Below are 18,997 nucleotides of genomic sequence, written 5' to 3' on the forward strand. Positions count from 1 at the left end.
CTGCCTTGGGAAAGGGGAACTTCCTTGGTGGCACCTTGGGCTTGGCACACACCTGAGGATGTTATAAATGATCAGAGGCAATTTCCAAAATCAAAGATTTATTTAACAAATTTGAAAAGCAATTTCGGGAAACGCCACGATAAATCAGGACAACATCGATCGAATGTTGGGTGGACAACCCGGGAGCAGCAAAGGGTGCTTCTCCGGAGTACTGCCCACAAATTCGGGGTCTCAGGGGAGGTGTTTTAGACCATTTTTCTACCCTGAGGCGAAAACAAGACGGTAACAAAGAACCCGAAGAACACGACATCATGTACATAACATAATCATTGAAATGTCTGGTGTCTGCAAGGGGTATCTGAAAGAGTTTCCTGAGAAATTGAGAAGACGTCTGAATGAAAAGTCTCCGAATCTTCTGTCAGAAGGTTTCTGCCCAGATTGGTATCAGATCTCCTGATGAGCTGTGAAGATGTGGTCAGCCCATGCTTAATGGGCCGTTTCCCGGTTACCTCTCTGGCAGATGTCGAGGTAACACCTTTGGACTGTGAAAAGACTGTGGTATGCGAAGAGATGCCCTGGAACTCTTTCCAGGAATTCAGGGGTTTTTTACATTCCACTGCAAAGTTTTAATACACACAATTTTAATCCACGAATTTAATACTATGTATCTATTACAAGGAGATTGTCTGTTTTCCATGGGGAAGCTCAGGGGTTTTAGATTGCTAAAATAAAAGAAAGGAAACCCCTCGTTGCCTGAGTGCACCCAGTTCTCCGAGCAAAGCAGGCCCCAGGTGAGCGAGGAGAGGCAGGATGGAGTTGGGGAATGTGGAGCAAGGTTGTCCACTGGGTCAGAGCTCAAGGCACAGCTTCTCTGAGCAGGCCAGACCTGCCTGCTTAGGAGAGTCCCTGGGTCAATATGAGTCACTGAATGCTGCAATCACCTCTGCTCTCAAGAGAAAAATACACCCTTGAAAATAGGAATGTGCGTTTATTAGAAGCCCTTTGAAATAGTTCTCCGTAACTCTAGGAAAAAAGATCTCCCAATGAATTGCAACAGACCACGGGGAAATCAAGGGAGAGCTGAGAGATGAATTTCAAAGGAGGTAAGGATTTGAGAAAAGTTAGTGTTTTAGCTAAAGATAAGCTTTGCCAGAATTAGTTAAAGTAGGTAGATAGATAAGCTGTGCTGGAAAGAATTAGAAGTTAATGGTTAGATGAAAGGATTGCGATCAAGGATAACGATCCTGGATCTAAATAACTAATTGCTTGTCATTTTTGTGTTTGTTTAGCTGTGTTTATAATGAGAAACAGAAGAAACTGATAAATAGATTTAGGAACACAGACAATTGTAAATCCTCGAGCATCCTAAAACCCATTCAACAGTCACGGAGAAAGGAAACAGGAGTTTGACCAGTTATCATTTATCTTGATATCCATTGAAAAGGTTGAAAGTTTACAATGAGGAAGACTCCACTTACTTCCTTTTTTTACGCCCCCTCCCCATATAAAGGACCACTGACCCAATTCAAAGAACAAACTACACATGCTTAATAGCTTTTTAGCTAATTATAATATGAAGCAGAGAATGAGAGGTTTTAGTGCTATAAATATGTATTAGTATTTTGGATATTCAACACTTTTGAAAAGAAAGAGATTTTGTAACTTGGCAGTGCATTTTAGGGAGTGATCGCACACAACTGCCTGGCGTTGCATTGAGCATACACTTTCTAACTCTAAACTGTTAGAGAGTCTTCTGTCTGTCACAGTTGGGTATCGATAGTAGATCAATATCCATATTTTAATAAGTCAGCAGTGGCACAGGAAACTTCCAGCTGATGGGAACAAACTTTCTGGCTGACTTCAGAGGCCAGGACAGAACTGAGTGGTTTCCCTCCTGTCCCCCAGCCCTTCCTGGCCCCAGGGGCTGATGGCATTTGTGCTCCCTCAGGTTCATCTCCCCACACCAACACCATGGGGGTGCTCAGGCCTGCTCTGGGCACTGCAAACAGGGGCTCCTGAGCCAGAGCTGCCGTGTCTGTGCCTGCAAGGATGCGGCCCCCGTGTGAGCTGGGAGAGAGGCCAGGGCTGCAGAGGGGGGATGTTGTTGGCAGGTGCATGAGGACGCTCTGGGACGCTGCCCGGGGGTGTCCAGCACAGTGGGGATGGATCAGCCCCGGCTCTGCTGCTCCTTCCCGTCTCCCCCAGGGACCCTGCAGAGCCCCAGCCGTGCTGTTTGCCCCCAGCCTGCCCACGGCCACCCTGGGGCTGCTCACGGGGCTTTTCCGTGCACAGCATTGGGCCTGGGCGTGTTCTGGAGAGAGCCTGGGCAAGGAGCCTGGAGCAGCGAGGCCCTGCCCTGAGGCGTCAGCGCTGCCCCAGCGGAGCCCATGGCCTGTCCCTGCTGCAGCCCCGGCACTGCCAGCCCCAGCCCTGTGCCCGGCGCCGAGAGCACTCCGGCCCTACAGCAACACCAGGGCCAGGAGGGCAGCGGGGCAGGGCCACGGGAGCAGCGCTGCCAACACCAAGGGCTGCTGCTCCTGGGCACAGCTGCTGTGCCAGCACTGATCTGCCCCCAGCTCTCATCCAGAGAAGAGAACCAAAGGGGGATCTCTGCAGAAAACTTGCCTGCCAGATCCTTGGGTTCCTTTAAAGCCACCAGGAGTGCAGCCCCTCATTGACACAGTCTGTGGCCACAGGGAAGGTGGAGACAAACAAAATGAGAAATGGCACAAACAGTGACACTGCTTTGTGGACAATATTACAAAAGTAAAACAAAGGAAAAGAACCTCCAAAGTAAAGCAACAAGAGGTATCAAAAATGACTTTTATGACAAGTGATTTTGAGAAACTGGCCAGCAGTTTAATGTTTGTGAAACCATCCAGCCATCAGTCTTCCACACTGCAGCCTCGAGCTCCTGCTTCCTCAGGCTGCAGATGAGGGGGTTCACGGCTGGAGGCACCAGCGAGAACAGAACTGACAGGGCCAGATCCAGGGATGGGGAGGAGATTGGGGGGGCTTCAGATAGGCAAACATGGCAGTGCTGAGGAACAGGGAGACCACGGCCAGGTGATGGCGGCAGGTGGAGAAGGCTTTGTGCCGTCCCTGCTCAGAGGGGATCCTCAGCACAGCCCTGATGATCTGCACATAGGAGAAAGGACACAAACCTGGTGAGTTGTGGTTCCCACTCCGGTGGCACTTGCACCTTGGCTCTGCACAGGAGAGCTCTTCATCCACTTGTTCTCTTTTCCTTCCTCTAGGCATGGAGGGAGCTCCTGTCTTCAGCGTGTGCAAAAAACAAATCTGGCCAGAATCGGGGCAGGGAGGCTTTGGGGAGACCTTGGGATCTGTGCTGGGCACAGGAGGTCTTTTCCATTGGTCTGAGAGTGTCTGCTGTGGAAAGTGGATGTTAATACCCAGCAGAGAAATGACTTTTGCATTTTACGCAGCTGTGCCTTCCCCTGGGTTTGTGTGCTGACAAGAAATGAACATCCCTCTGTGTCTCAGGCAGCTCCTCCAAGGAAAGCAGGTGGGAATTGGAGCCAAGGAGCTGAAAGCTGCAGGTGCAGCCTGGGGTGGAAGGAGCTCAGATTTGCACAAGGCTGCTCTGAGTCCCAGGGCTTGGATGGGGGAAATGGTGGGGTGGGGGTAGGGACAGAGTCTGATTGATTGTCAGTCAGGAAGGGCCTTGATTTTCATAGCTATTCAAAGTGAATTAGAAGGTACTTGTGATTTATTAAAAAAATATGAATATCGAGCTAATACTGATATCCAACTGAGGGGGACAAAAACTTTCTAACAGTTTAAAGTTAGAAAGTGTATGTCTGTTGCAGCACCGGGCGGCATGCGGGGTGACTCCCAAATACACACCGCAATTTACAGACAATCACAGAGTCCTTTTATTTACAAAGATGTTGAATACCCAAAACACAAATGCGTACTCAGAGCCCCCCCCCCCCCCCCCCATCCCATTCTCCGCTTAGTATGGTAACTAGCCAAAAAACAATTAAGCATGCTAGTTTGGCCTTGGAAATGGGTCGGTGCTCCTTTTCAAGGGGAGGGGGCCTTAAAATAAGAAAGTAAGATGAGTCGTCCTTGCTCTGAACTTTCTACCTTTTCAATGCAAATGTGACAAATGAGCTCTGGTAGGACTCCCATTTCTCCAGGTGCATGACTTTCAATGGGTTTCTGAATAGGGAGTTTCTGTAATCGTCTTGTGCTCCTAAATCTATTTATCAGGTTCTCTGTTCTTCATTACAAACCCAGCTAAGCAAAACATAAAGTTGACAAGCAATCAGTTATTGAGGCCTGGGAAAGTTTATTCAAATCTGGTTTCCCTTAACTAACCACAAACTTTTAATTTTTAGCAAACTTTAATTAATTCCTACAAAGCTTATCTCTAACTAAAATCTTAACCTCTCTAAAATCCTTAATTCTTTAAAGTCTATGTCTCACTTGGATTCAATGCCAATTGGAGATTGCACATATCAGTGTATTAATAGGGAATAAAACCTCTAAACAGGACCATAAAAATCTTTTCTCAGTGTCCTTTAAAATATTATACATTCACTTGGAGGACAGTTCTAAAATCTGTCCAATTAACCAGAAAAATTTGAAAACTTAAATCAAATTATTCCCCGAGGCTTGGCCTGTTAACGTGTTCTGAATGTTGATGGAGCCCTGGGCCACTGAATTCCTGAACTGAAGAGCTGAAGGCTGAACAAGCCTCTGGAGAAGTCCAACCCAGCAGCAGCCTCCAAGTGTCTGAGGGAGGGTGTCACAGCTCCCACTGAGGCCACCCCTGCCCAGAGACCGTGGGGGAATGGGCAGACAAGGAGAGCGTCCCTGGGGCTGGGCAGGCAGAACTCAGAGGCACCAGCGGGTCCAGGTGGGAAACGGAGTGTGGGATGTGGCTGTGAAAGCCCTGCCTGGGCTGTGCCAAGCAGGACAGAGAAGCCCTGAGCCCCAACCCCCAAACAACTCTCTCCGTGAGACATTGCAAAGGAATTACAATTGTTTGTGTACTCTGAGTTGGAAACAATGGAGAAGTACCAACAAGAGATTCTCAGAAGCTTAAAACAACAAAACAGCCTTTACTGGCAACTTTAGAAAATCAGAGAAACTTGAGCAAAAGCTTTACTATGACATTCAGTCAACAAAAAAACACTGCTCAAAGCGTTAACTTGGCCCATTCAACTTCACAAACTGGAAGCCTGCTCAATTTTAAGTTAAGCAAAATTTGCAAGAAGAGGGAATTAGAAGAGGAAGACACAGAAAGAGAGAAAGACAAATAAAATATAGAGAGAGAGATAGAGAGAAGAACACACACTGCTACCAGCTCCTGGATTCCAGCAGTGTTCAGACAGAAATTCCAAGAGGAGCTAGGGTCAACGTGTGTGCTTGCCTTGTGGTCAGCCTAAAATACCCCTTGGTCTTCCTGGGCCCCTCCCCCAGATGGGACTTTGGGTCATCTGGTCACTCAGGAGCTGGGCTGGGGGCTGCAGAGGTGGGTGTGGAGCATTGCCTTTGGTGTGCCAGGGATTGGCAGACACTGCTGGGCTGGGATAGAGGCTCTGGGGGATTTGGGTTACAGGGTCAAGTCAATGCTTTGAGAAGTGCTGGGGTTCAGGGCAGGGTAAGGCTGCCTCTGCCCCTTCCTCCCCCTCGCACGAAATGTTTCCAGCCAACAATCTCCTCCAGTCTCTCACAAGAGGCAATGTTGGAGGTGGAATCCCAGTTCTGGCCATGGGCACCTGGACAAGAAGGACAGTTCTTTTCCGTAGGAAGGAAAGTACCGAGCCCCAGGGTTTCGAAGGCAGGTGAGAGACTCACTAGGCCAAGGTCACCCAGACTTGTCATTAATGGCAGATTTTGTCTGGGAGCAGGCTTTGGATAGAGGGAAGTTTTGGAGGTGGAATCCCAATCTCAGCCATGGGCACCTGGAGAAGCAGGACAGGGTTTTTTTCCCATTGGAAGGAAAGCACAAAGCCTTCCCTAGAGTTTTGGGGACAGATGGGAAGTGACCCTTGTGAAACCACTGCCAGCCAGACTTGTCCTGACAATATTCCCATGGGAACTATCCCTGGATATAAGGAAGTTTAGCAGTGAAATCTGAATTCTGGCCGTGGCTGGTGCATTTGCCAGCATTGCCATGGGTTAGCACAGGAGGGGGAGATTTCCCCTTCGAGAGAAGCTCGTATTTCAGTTTTTGCATTCAGGCAGCTCCAGATCCCTCAGCTTTGGTTGCACGGCAGCTGGAAATGCAAGCGCAGGAGCTCTCTTTGGGCCCAGCCACAGCAGGTGACAGCAAGGACAGGGCCCTGGCAGTGTGACATGTGCAGAGAGCGCCTTCAGCAAACGCTGGGGGCTGGAACTCTGTGCAGAAAAGGCCCCGGGGGGTCTCTGCACCCAGGCTAAAGGAACAAAGTTCCATTTCTGGCCTGGCTGGGGAGCACCACAATGGTGCCTTTTCAGGGCAAGGTTCCATTGCCGGCTGTTCTCTGAGCCCCAGAGGGGATTCCGGGGGGCCAAGGGGCTGAGAGAGGGACTGTGCAGGAGCCGGGAACAGTGAGAGAGCCCAGGCTATGGATTTGTGTTTATTTTAGAACTTCCTGTGCGTCTAAAACATTCCTTGCATGGTTCTGCCTTGGGAAAGGGGAACTTCCTTGGTGGCACCTTGGGCTTGGCACACACCTGAGGATGTTATAAATGATCAGAGCCAATTTCCAAAATCAAAGATTTATTTAACAAATTTGAAAAGCAATTTCGGGAAACGCCACGATAAATCAGGACAACATCGATCGAATGTTGGGTGGACAACCCGGGAGCAGCAAAGGGTGCTTCTCCGGAGTACTGCCCACAAATTCGGGGTCTCAGGGGAGGTGTTTTAGACCATTTTTCTACCCTGAGGCGAAAACAAGACGGTAACAAAGAACCCGAAGAACATGACATCATGTACATAACATAATCATTGAAATGTCTGGTGTCCGCAAGGGATATCTGAAAGAGTTTCCTGAGAAATTGAGAAGACGTCTGAATGAAAAGTCTCCGAATCTTCTGTCAGAAGGTTTCTGCCCAGATTGGTATCGGATCTCCTGATGAGCTGTGAAGATGTGGTCAGCCCATGCTTAATGGGCCGTTTCCCGGTTACCTCTCTGGCAGATGTCGAGGTAACACCTTTGGACTGTGAAAAGACTGTGGTATGCGAAGAGATGCCCTGGAACTCTTTCCAGGAATTCAGGGGTTTTTTACATTCCACTGCAAAGTTTTAATACACACAATTTTAATCCACGAATTTAATACTATGTATCCATTACAAGGAGATTGTCTGTTTTCCATGGGGAAGCTCAGGGGTTTTAGATTGCTAAAATAAAAGAAAGGAAATCCCTCGTTGCCTGAGTGCACCCAGTTCTCCGAGCAAAGCAGGTCCCACGTGAGCGAGGAGAGGCAGGATGGAGTTGGGGAATGTGGAGCAAGGTTGTGTCCACTGGGTCAGAGCTCAAGGCACAGCTTCTCTGAGCAGGCCAGACCTGCCTGCTTAGGAGAGTCCCTGGGTCAATATGAGTCACTGAATGCTGCAATCACCTCTGCTCTCAAGAGAAAAATACACCCTTGAAAATAGGAATGTGCGTTTATTAGAAGCCCTTTGAAATATTTCTCCGTAACTCTAGGAAAAAAGATCTCCCAGTGAATTGCAACAGACCACGGGGAAATCAAGGGAGAGCTGAGAGATGAATTTCAAAGGAGGTAAGGATTTGAGAAAAGTTAGTGTTTTAGCTAAAGATAAGCTTTGCCAGAATTAGTTAAAGTAGGTAGATAGATAAGCTGTGCTGGAAAGAATTAGAAGTTAATGGTTAGATGAAAGGATTGCGATCAAGGATAACGATCCTGGATCTAAATAACTAATTGCTTGTCATTTTTGTGTTTGTTTAGCTGTGTTTATAATGAGAAACAGAAGAAACTGATAAATAGATTTAGGAACACAGACAATTGTAAATCCTCGAGCATCCTAAAACCCATTCAACAGTCACGGAGAAAGGAAACAGGAGTTTGACCAGTTATCATTTATCTTGATATCCATTGAAAAGGTTGAAAGTTTCCAATGAGGAAGACTCCACTTACTTCCTTTTTTTACGCCCCCTCCCCATATAAAGGACCACTGACCCAATTCAAAGAACAAACTACACACGCTTAATAGCTTTTTAGCTAATTATAATATGAAGCAGAGAATGGGAGGTTTTAGTGCTATAAATATGTATTAGTATTTTGGATATTCAACACTTTTGAAAAGAAAGAGATTTTGTAACTTGGCAGTGCATTTTAGGGAGTGATCGCACACAACTGCCTGGCGTTGCATTAAACATATACTTTCTAACTCTAAACTGTTAGAGAGTCTTCTGTCTGTCACAGTTGGGTATCGATAGTAGATCAATATCCATATTTTAATAAGTCAGCAGTGGCACAGGAAACTCCCAGCTGATGGGAACAAACTTTCTGGCTGACTTCAGAGGCCTCAACAAAGTTGAGTGGTTTTCTCTCCTGTCCCCCAGCCCTTCCTGGCCCCAGGGGCTGATGGCATTTGTGCTCCCTCAGGTTCATCTCCCCACACCAACACCATGGGGGTGCTCAGGCCTGCTCTGGGCACTGCAAACAGGGGCTCCTGAGCCAGAGCTGCCGTGTCTGTGCCTGCAAGGATGCGGCCCCCGTGTGAGCTGGGAGAGAGGCCAGGGCTGCACAGGGGGGATGTTGTTGGCAGGTGCATGAGGACGCTCTGGGACGCTGCCCGGGGGTGTCCAGCACAGTGGGGATGGATCAGCCCCTGCTCTGCTGCTCCTTCCCGTCTCCCCCAGGGACCCTGCAGAGCCCCAGCCGTGCTGTTTGCCCCCAGCCTGCCCACGGCCACCCTGGGGCTGCTCACGGGGCTTTTCCGTGCACAGCATTGGGCCTGGGCGTGTTCTGGAGAGAGCCTGGGCAAGGAGCCTGGAGCAGCGAGGCCCTGCCCTGAGGCGTCAGCGCTGCCCCAGCGGAGCCCATGGCCTGTCCCTGCTGCAGCCCCGGCACTGCCAGCCCCAGCCCTGTGCCCGGCGCCGAGAGCACTCCGGCCCTACAGCAACACCAGGGCCAGGAGGGCAGCGGGGCAGGGCCACGGGAGCAGCGCTGCCAACACCAAGGGCTGCTGCTCCTGGGCACAGCTGCTGTGCCAGCACTGATCTGCCCCCAGCTCTCATCCAGAGAAGAGAACCAAAGGGGGATCTCTGCAGAAAACTTGCCTGCCAGATCCTTGGGTTCCTTTAAAGCCACCAGGAGTGCAGCCCCTCATTGACACAGTCTGTGGCCACAGGGAAGGTGGAGACAAACAAAATGAGAAATGGCACAAACAGTGACACGGCTTTGTGGACAATATTACAAAAGTAAAACAAAGGAAAAGAACCTCCAAAGTAAAGCAACAAGAGGTATCAAAAATTACTTTTATGACAAGTGATTTTGAGAAACTGGCCAGCAGTTTAATATTTGTGAAACCATCCAGCCATCAGTCTTCCACATTGCAGTCTCGAGCTCCTGCTTCCTCAGGCTGTAGATGAGGGGGTTCACGGTTGGAGGCACCAGCGAGAACAGAACTGACAGGGCCAGATCCGGGGATGGGGAGGAGTTTGGGGGGGCTTCAGATAGGCAAACATGGCAGTGCTGAGGAACAGGGAGAGCACGGCACAGTAAGGGATGCAGGTGGAGAAGGCTTTGTGCCGTCCCTGCTCAGAGGGGATCCTCAGCACAGCCCTGATGATCTGCACAGAGGAGAAAACAATGAACACAAAACAACGTAATCCTAAAGAGATGGGAAAACCAATGAACCCAAACTCCCTGAAGCAGTAGTTGGACTAGGAGAGCTTGAGGATCTGGTGAACCTCGTGGAAGAACTGGCCCAGCGCATTGCCATGGCACAGGGGCAGGGAAAATGTATTGGCCGTGTGCATGAGAGCATTGAGAAAGGCACTGGCCCCGGCAGCTGCTGCCATGTGGGCACAAGCTCTGCTGCCCAGGAGGGTCCCGTAGTGCAGGGGTCTGCAGATGGACACAGAGCGGTCATAGCACATGATGGTCAGGAGCAAATACTCTGCTGACATGAAGAACAGAAAGAAAAAGAGCTGTGCAGCACCTCCCGTGTAGGAGATGGTCCTGGTGTCCCAGAGGGAATTGTGCATGGCTTTGGGGACAGTGGTGCAGGCCGCTGAGGGCCAGGTTGAGCAGGAAAAAGAACATGGGGCTGTGCAGGTGGTGGCCGCAAGCTATGGCACTGATGACGAGGCCATTGCCCAGGAGGGCAGCCAGGGAGATGCCCAGGAAGAGGCAGAAGTGCAGGAGCTGCAGCTGCCGCGTGTCTGCCAATGCCAACAGGAGGGAAGCGGCTGATGGAGCTGCTGTTGGACATTTGCTGTGGCTACACATGGGGACGTGTTCACGGATAAAGGACAGTGACAAGTCAGGGCTGGCTGCTTTGAGCCAAACATGGGTCATTCCCTGTAGACTGTCCCACTGTGATTCACCCACCCTTGTTCCTGCTCTGGGAAAACCTTCACCCAGGTCCCTGCCTGAGCTCCAGTTGTGCTGTCTGAGTGTGCCAGGAGCAGCCAGGCCTGTGCATGGGGGCTCTCCAGGAGCCGTCCCTGCCCCGCTGCCCTGGGTTTTTGGCCATGTGGCAGAGGGACAAGCCTGGATATTCAGGATTTGTCAGTGGAATCACTCCTAATGCAGAAAGGCTTGTTGCCATCTTCACTCCCACTTCTAAAGGGCATGGAGAACAGGAAGGAATTATAGGCATTATTTTCCTGCCCACACATCATTCCTGGTTCTCTGAGGTCAGAAATCCCCAGCATTTCTGCTGCACCAGACCTTGCCCAGAGCAGAGGGATCCCCGAATGTCTCACCCTCTCCAAAGGTCTCTGGGCAAGGTCCTCAGCACCCCCTTCTGCCAAGGACACTCACAGCTCCCTTGGCAAACCCAACAGCATTTCCTCAGCTGTGGCATCTCTGCACTTCCCCGTGGCACATTCAGGGAACTGCCAGAGGCTCTGGCACAGATCTGCAGGCAGGAGGGCAGCTCAGAGCTTGGAAGGACGCAGCAAGGAGATCCCCGGGTGTGCCCACGATGGGATCTCAGGGAGGGGGCTCAGCTCATTCCCCTTTCCCATGGACTGCTTTGCCCGCAGCCACACAGGTCACAGGGAAGCTCGGACACCCCATTCCCATGGACACAGCTGCCTGGCAAGAATCCCAAGGGCAGTGCCTGGCTCAGCTGCTGCAAATGCCAGAGCCTCCCTGAGAGCACCAGATGACAGTGACAGAACCAGGGGAGGGCAGAACCAAGAGAAGATGTTGTGGGGCTGTGCCTGGGAGGGCAGGGCAGACACAGCCAGGCACTCAGGACAGTGTTCCCGTGCCCAGCTGTGCACAGCACCTCCCACACACCCACAGTGCCCTCCTGCCCCCAGCACTGCTCTGTTCAGCCCCCTCTCCTTCCCTGAGCCTCTCCCTGGGCCTGGACATTTCCCTCCTGAGAGGAGCCTTGTCCCTGCCAGTGCTCACAGAGCCCATCCCACCCTCTGCGCCCTGGGCCCAGCCCTACAGAAACCTGCCTGTCTGCAGGGCCCGGCCTGGGGCAGGGTCTGTCTGCAGCTGGGCAAGGGCAGCTCAGGAGAGCCCTGCTGGGCCCTGCAAAGGGGATGCTGCTGCTGCTGCTGAGGGCTGAGGAGTGGCTGAAGGCCCTTTAGGAGGCTCCCAGCAGAGAGACTGACCACCCAAAGTTACAAATCAGGAGTCTCTGTACATGATTAAACGTGACTCTGATGATCCTAGGTGTCCCTTTCAACTCAGAATGTTCTGTGGTTCTGTGATTACAATTCCTGTTCTGCTTCACTCATCCTCTTTTGCCTATAATCAGAAGAGAAAAAAACCCCTTGCAACAGCGTTACAACAGTAAAGTAAAAACCAGACCTTTATTGGAAACTTCCAGGTGTCTCAGTGGGAATGAGGAACACCCAGCCCCTGATTTCAACAATTGATTAGAGGTTGATTAATTAGGATATTTAACAGAAACATCGAATAGGAAATTCAGTATCCACAGCTACAAACCCCTGGGTCAACCCATTGGAGTAGGTCCAAGGGCTTCTTTGTGCCACTTTTTTTTCTGACTGCTCACACTCTGGTTTAAAAACAAAATGTTCATCTTGTAGGTCCACTTCCTGACAATAAGACTGGGCAGTATTTCAGGAATATATGTTGAAGCTTATTGTTCTAAAATCTAAGATAAAGGGTAGGAAATGTTGTAGAGTTTATGAAAGATTATAGTAATACAAGTATATAAAAGTAGTTGAATAGAGTCATAGTAGTTGAATAGAGTTGATTAAAGATAATAGTTTTATAACTACATAATAGTAGTTAACAGTAGTTAACAGAGGTACGAATAAATGAAAAATGCATAAAAAGCAAAAATGTTTTTGTCATCACCCCAACTTTCCCATCCTTCTCCAAGCAGGAAATTGAAAACACTCTCAGGAAAGCTCCTGGTCTTTGCAGCAATACCAGGCTTAGCTTCCTTTGGCAAGTGTCCTCCGGAGCTGTGCCCAGGCTGGTCTGGAGCTGGGAGCAGCCCTGCCCCACACAGCCCCTCTCAGCAGCAGCACCTGCCCTGCTCAGGGTGGCTCCTTCCCCCCACAGCTTCTCCCCAGCGCTGGCAGCAGCTCCCCGGGCCAGCTGAGAGCTGTCCCTGGCAGGCAGCAGAGTCCCTGGCCCAGCGCAGCGCCCTGGGCTGCAGGACCCTGCTCTGCTCGACAGCCCTGGGCACCCCTGGCTGCAGCCCCGGCTGCTCAGCCCTGCAGCAGAGCCCGGCAACAGGGAGCTGCCCTGTGCTGTGCCTCGGGGGCTGCAGCAGGGACACCCAGCCCTGCCCTGGGGCCACATGCCTGCTCTGCAGCCACGCTGAGAGTCCTCCTGGAAGGGCCTTAAAGCTGTGGGATGTGCCAGCTTCAGGAGATCCCTGCAGGAGCTGCAGCTTCTCTTCCCCCAGCCTGGGAGTGACTCTTCCTAACGCTGCGAGGATTTGTCCCCCAGTGAGCCCTCAGTGAGCTCTGCTCCGTGCTGCCAGCCCAGGCTGAGTTGAAGCCCTCTGTGCCTGTGTGCTGTGCCCGGGGTGGCTGCAGGCAGTGCCCCAGCCCTGCTGGGCTGGGCACAGGAGCTGCTCCTGGGCAGAGCTGTCTCTCTGCAGCGCTGCCCTTGCCAGGAGCTGCCTCTGTGCCAGGAGCCCGGCCCAGCTCAGCAGCGCAGACACGGCACAAGGGCTTGAGTGACCCTCTCCAGGCTTGTGCTGAGGCCCTGAACATCAGTCCCTGAGAGGGAGCTGGAGAAACCTCTCAAGAATTCAAAGTCAGAATCCAACTCCAAAGTTTCTTGAAGTTTTACTGGGTGCCGCTGAGGGACACGACAGAGAAAGTGTCCCCAGGCCCCAGCCAGAGCAGAGAACTGCAGGCAGTGATGACACGTGGGGACAAAGAGAAGCCAAGTCTTGGTGCCCTGGGCCACAGCAGCCTCTGTGCCACCAAGGGCCGTGAGGAGTCACCTTGTCCTGAGGCCCTGGGGCCTCCTGGCACAGCCCCGGCAAGGCTGGGCACTGTCAGCCCCTTGTCCTGCCCTCAGCATCCCCCTCCCATCCCAGTGGCCTCAAGGATGTGCTGGAAGGAGTCCCTGGGGAGCCTTGGTCAGGAATGGCCCTGGGGGCTCCTTAATGCTCCCAGGGACCGCAGGCTTTTCAAAGGACTTAGGGCTTTGCTTTTGCCTTGGAGTCTCAGAGAGGTTTGTGCAATCACGGCCTCCAGTTATCTGCTTTAATTAGTCCCTTGAGAGGCTTTGTCAGTAATGACACTCAGTGCACTCATTAATGCTTCAAAGCACTTCAGGTTTTTAAAGGTACTTGATGCTTCCCTTTTAAAACTGACTTTGTGAAAGGTTTGTGCCATTGTTGCCCAAATTATCTACTGTAACAAGTCCTTTGTGATTCTCAATCAGTAAAAGCACTCAGTGGGGCTCATCAGTAATTCCGGCTACTCGAGGTTTATTCAAGGACTTTTTTTTGACACTGAGTCTGAGAGGTTTGTGCACTCGTGGCCTCCAATTATTTGCTCTAATCAGTCCCTTGAGATTTTTACTCAGTAACAACACTCGGTGGAGCTCATTCATGCTTCAAGGTAATCGGGGTCATTTAAGCACTTCTTTTTGCCGCTGAGTCTCTGAGAGGTTTGTGCAATCATGGCCCCAATTATCTGCTTTAAGGAGTCCCTTGAGAGCTGTGCATTGACACTCAGTGGGGCTCATTCATGCTTTGAGATACTCAGGGGGTTTAAGGTACTTTGGGTTTTTCCTTCCCACACTGAGTCTCTGAGAGGTTTTGGTGCAATCCTGGCCTCCAATTCTCTCCTCCAAGGACTCCATGAGGAACCTGTGTTGGGGATGGACCACAGGGTGACCCTTTAATGCTTCCAGACACTTTGGGTTTTTCCTCTGACTCTGACTCCTGGAAAGGTTTGTGCAATCTCTTCTCAGGCCCTGAGGTTCCAGGGCTCAGCACCAAATGCATCACTGGGCTCATTAGGAGAAAGCAAGTCCTGACAAACCACGGCTGTGCCTTGATTTCCTTCTGGCCTGGTGCAGTTCCTTAGGAAGTCTTTTTTCCTAGAGTTATGGAGAAATAGTTCAAAGAGCGTCGAAGGAATCAACACTCTTCTTTTCAAAGGGGGTATTTTTCTCTTGAGAGCAGAGGTCATTGCAGCATTCAAGTGACTGATACTGATCCAGGGTCTCTCCTAAGGAAGTCTGGCCTGGTCAGAGGAGCTGTGCCTTGAGGTCTGATCCACTTTGGACAACCATGCTCCACATTCCCTAACCCCATCCTGCCTCTCCTCACTCACCTGGGACCTGCTTTGCTCAGAGAACTGGGTTCACTCAGACAAAGAGAGGTTTTCTTCCTTTCTTAGCAATCAAAAACTCCTAAGTTCCAAACAATCTCCTCAATTTGTGGCAAGCCCAAGGTGTCACCAAGGAGGTTCCCCTTCCCCAAGGCAGAACCATGCAAGGAATGTTTTAGACACCAAGGAAGATGTATGATAAACAAAAATTTAGAGTCGGCTGGAGGCAGAATTAGACCAACTCCTCAAGGACAGACAAGCTTTGAACTCCTTGCAAGTCAAAGCTCCAGGTGGGTTGTTGGGAGGTGTGTGAGTGAGGCAAGAGTGAGGGCAAGGGAAATGCAGAGAGCCCTGGAAGTGCTTCTGTGCACACAGGCTGTGGGGAAGGGCGCTGCAGCCCAGGCCTGGGCCAGGAGGGAGGCTGGATCATCATCCCAAGCTGCCCGGGGCCATGGCAAGGGGCTGTGGCCATGGACACTGGCCTGAGCCCAGTGCCTGGGCCCCTTGCCCAGGGCTGGTGTCAGTGGCCAGAGCCAGAGGGGATCCCTTGCTGGGGACTGTGCCACGGCCACCTGCCCTGTGCCGCGCTGGCTGCTCAGGCGCCGCGGAACCAGCAGCAAACGCCGCTGCCAGGGCCAAAGGCAGCTCAGCCAGGCAGAAAGGGGCAGTGCTGGGCACTGGTTCCATGGCAACCCTAACTGGGACAGCACACCTGGGTCACCTGTCCCGGCAATTGCCACGGAAACCTGGCTCATTGGGAATGCAATGGTGGACAAAGGTTTTAGGAGGGCCTGTCCCAATAGGACAAAGGGTGCTGGTTTTAAACTGAAGGAAGGGAGGTTCAGATGCGGAGAGATAAGGAAGAAATTTTTGAGCATGAGGCTGGTGATCCACCAGGACAGGCTTTCCCAGAGAGCTGGTCAATGCCCCCTCCCTGGAAACATTCAGGTCCAGCTGGGACAGGGCTCTGAACAACCTGATCTGGTGAAAGATGTCCCTGCTCATCGCAGGCGTTTGGATGAGATGAGCACTGCAGAGCTCTTCCCATCCCAACCATTCCAGGATTGCATGGGGAGAAGGGGCTGCTGGCTGGACTCCATCCACTCCCTTGACTCCTCCTTGTCTCTGCTGGAGCCCACATCCAGCAGCCAAAGCCAGCCCCTTCTCTGGCCTTTCCCCCCCTGCCCCAGGGGCTGCCAGAGCCAGGGAGGCGCAGGTGACCTTGAGGCTTTGCAGGGCTCAGGCACAGCGGCTGTGCCAGAGTCAGGGCTGAGGTGTCACTCTGCGGGCTGGGGCAGAGCCCGGGCAGAAATGAGCCCTGAAGCAGCAGCTGTGCAGTGGGGGCCAGCAGGCCGGGCTGCCAAGGGAGGCTTCTGGCCATGGGCTGGAAGCAGCTGCTGCTGCCAAGGTGCCTTTGGTGCCTCAGGCTCTCCCTGGCACAGCTCCCAGCACGGCACTCTGCACTTGTGCCCGAGCCCTTCGTTGTGTTGGCTTGGCCTGGGGCTTTTCCTGCAGCGGGACCTGCCCTGGTCATGGCACAGGAAAGGCAGTTCCTCATGGAGCAGGAGGCTCTGCCTGGAATGGGCTCAAACAAGTCCAACAAGGCCCTGTTTACTTCAAAATTGCTTCCTAGAGCACTATATTCTATATAATTGTTACAGCTCCTATACTGTGGAGTAAATAACTCTCTTTTCTCTATTTGCTCTGTTGTGTAAATAAATCTTTCTGTCTAATCCTGATCAGAATCAATCATAGCTGTATTTATGGAAATATATCTGGTATTGAATCGGTAATCCTGGGGGACAAATTGCATTGCAGTTCAATTCCACCTGTCCAGTCTTTTACACGTAAACCTTTGACAAAGTCTGGGACTAGGATTGGATCCAGCCACTCTTAGATGGAATTTGAAAAGTCAGGCATCCTGGAGGGGTTTGAGGATCCATGGTGTCTGTTGGGTGTCATTTCTCCACCTCATGACTCAGCAGGAGTTTCTCCAGTGAAGAAATGAAGCTTTTGCCTGAAGCTCCCACTCTGCCCATGACAGGAAGCTGTCAGAGTCTGTCCAAGGATGTGATATGCCTCACGACTGTCTCCAATGATTGAGGACTGAGACCCCAGGCTCTGAAAGCAGCCCCTGGCCTGGCTGAGGTGGAACGCTTGCCAAGTCTCGGAGGACTGGTATGCATCTCCATGAGAGCGGAGTGCAAGAACAATGGAACTGGTCACAGTGGACTGAGCCAAGGCTGCCTGTCCAAACTGGGCTGTCCGTACTGGAGGTATGGTTTGCAGCTTGTTCCTGAGCACTCAGCCTTTACACAGCTGGTTCCCGCTTTGGCTCTGTGCCCCTTGCTTTGCTTCCCGCCTTGACCAACCTATAGAACCTCCGGAGACCCCCGCTCACTTTTGTGATCACCCCACTGGAGAAGATCGCGTCTATAGGCATCGTTAGGCATCGAAGACTCGACCCTCCACGTTCATAGCTATAATCCCCTTCCCCTCTTTCTCTCTCTTTCCTACTATTTTTTATTTCTCTCCCCACTATGGCATTTGTTGGCACCAAATAAAGGTGCATTTTTGATGGAGTAAACTGAGTTGTTCCCTGCTGTGTCTTTTGCGCTCTGAGATCCCTAAAACAAGCCATCAGGTTCCCTGCGTATATTTGCGGACCGTGACATTTAATTGGCGTCACGGACAGGATCTTGATGGACAGAGGGGTTGCGGGTTCTTTATAGCTTTTAACAGGGGAAGGACCCTCGTCTCAGCCGCACCTAGCACGCCACTTGGGTGAGCGCTGTTAGAAAGCAAGGGGGGCCAGGGAAAATTCCCGCAAACTGTACACACCCAGGCGTATAGCACTCCCTGTCATCAGGATTTCACAAAAGGATCTCATTGTGCAAAAGATGGGACTGTAGTTAGTTTTTGTGTGTTTTGGGCTGCTTGGTGTAGTTGAGGAGACAACCATTTGTAACTAATGTGAACCTCCCAGGCAGTTTTGGTCTCCTCGCCCATTCCAGGGAAGCAAAGGGAAACACAGTTTTAGCTGTGCCTTTGGTGTAACTTGAAGCGTACCTCCCTGAGAGTGGTTTTGGTCCCTGCACAAAATGAGTGATAAAGATAAGAATGCATTTTATGCTTTGCTAGCCAAACATGGTGCTAGACCTTCTCCAGACGGAGAAAGGTGGGCACAGAATAATTGGCTTAACTTTGAAAACATTGTAGATAGAATATATTCTTTGCAACATGATGCTAGATACAAACTGGGCAGAAATAAAACCATTCTTTGCTCAGTTTTGGGGGCCTGTCTTTCGGCAGCCATAGAAACTCGTTTTGAACAGGTAAGTGAAGAAAAAGCAGTAATAGAATCCCTGCAGAATTTGGTAGAAGCTTTGCAAAAAGAATTAGAACAGGAAAAAAATCAGAATTATTTGCTGCAGATTTCCCTTGCAGAAGGGCGAAGTAAAAACTTAAAATCTGCAGATTCATCCACAGAAGGAAAAATAGAAGGAAAGGAGACATACAACATTAAACAAATACACCCTCAGAAAGAATTAGTACACATGCAAAATTGTGGGGAACACTGTTGCTCCAACTTGAGACCTCTCATCAAAACAGAATATAATTATATAAATGAAGAAGATGGTGATCCCCACATAACCACCAAAGAAATACCATACACAGCCACTGAATTAGCTAAATTACAGAAAGAATACTCCCGCCTCCCTAGTGAATCAGAGACGGAGTATGTTTTCAGAGTTTCCCTCACAGGGGGCGACCAAATTAAATGAAGTGAACAAGAAGCAAGTGGCTATTGGGGACATGGAGTTTTCTTAACAACAGGAAACACACATGCTCCATGCTCCCTGACACAGCGTGCAGCTCACTGGGCAGGGGGGTTAAACCCCCTAGAGACGGGCGACCCTCTGGCAATAGTCGGCACCTCGGACCAACTCCTAGAAAACATACACAAAGCTGCATGCTTGCAAATGATACAGGAAAGAAAATTAATCTCTGGCTGTGAGTCGCCAATGCAACAGCCTGTCAAACCTGAG

General features: G+C 50.9%; 1 pseudogene; it reads right to left on the minus strand.

The window, feature by feature from the left end:
* The window catches only part of LOC136303959 (class I histocompatibility antigen, F10 alpha chain-like), an 82,265-nt pseudogene extending 64,874 nt beyond the window's left edge, over positions 1–17,391 (minus strand).
* Positions 17,392–18,997: the final 1,606 nt, after the last annotated feature.

The sequence above is a fragment of the Chamaea fasciata genome, unplaced genomic scaffold (genome assembly GCF_029207755.1).
Source record: "Chamaea fasciata isolate MVZ Bird 193981 ecotype frontalis unplaced genomic scaffold, bChaFas1.0.hap1 SCAF_45, whole genome shotgun sequence".
NCBI lineage: Eukaryota > Metazoa > Chordata > Aves > Passeriformes > Sylviidae > Chamaea > Chamaea fasciata.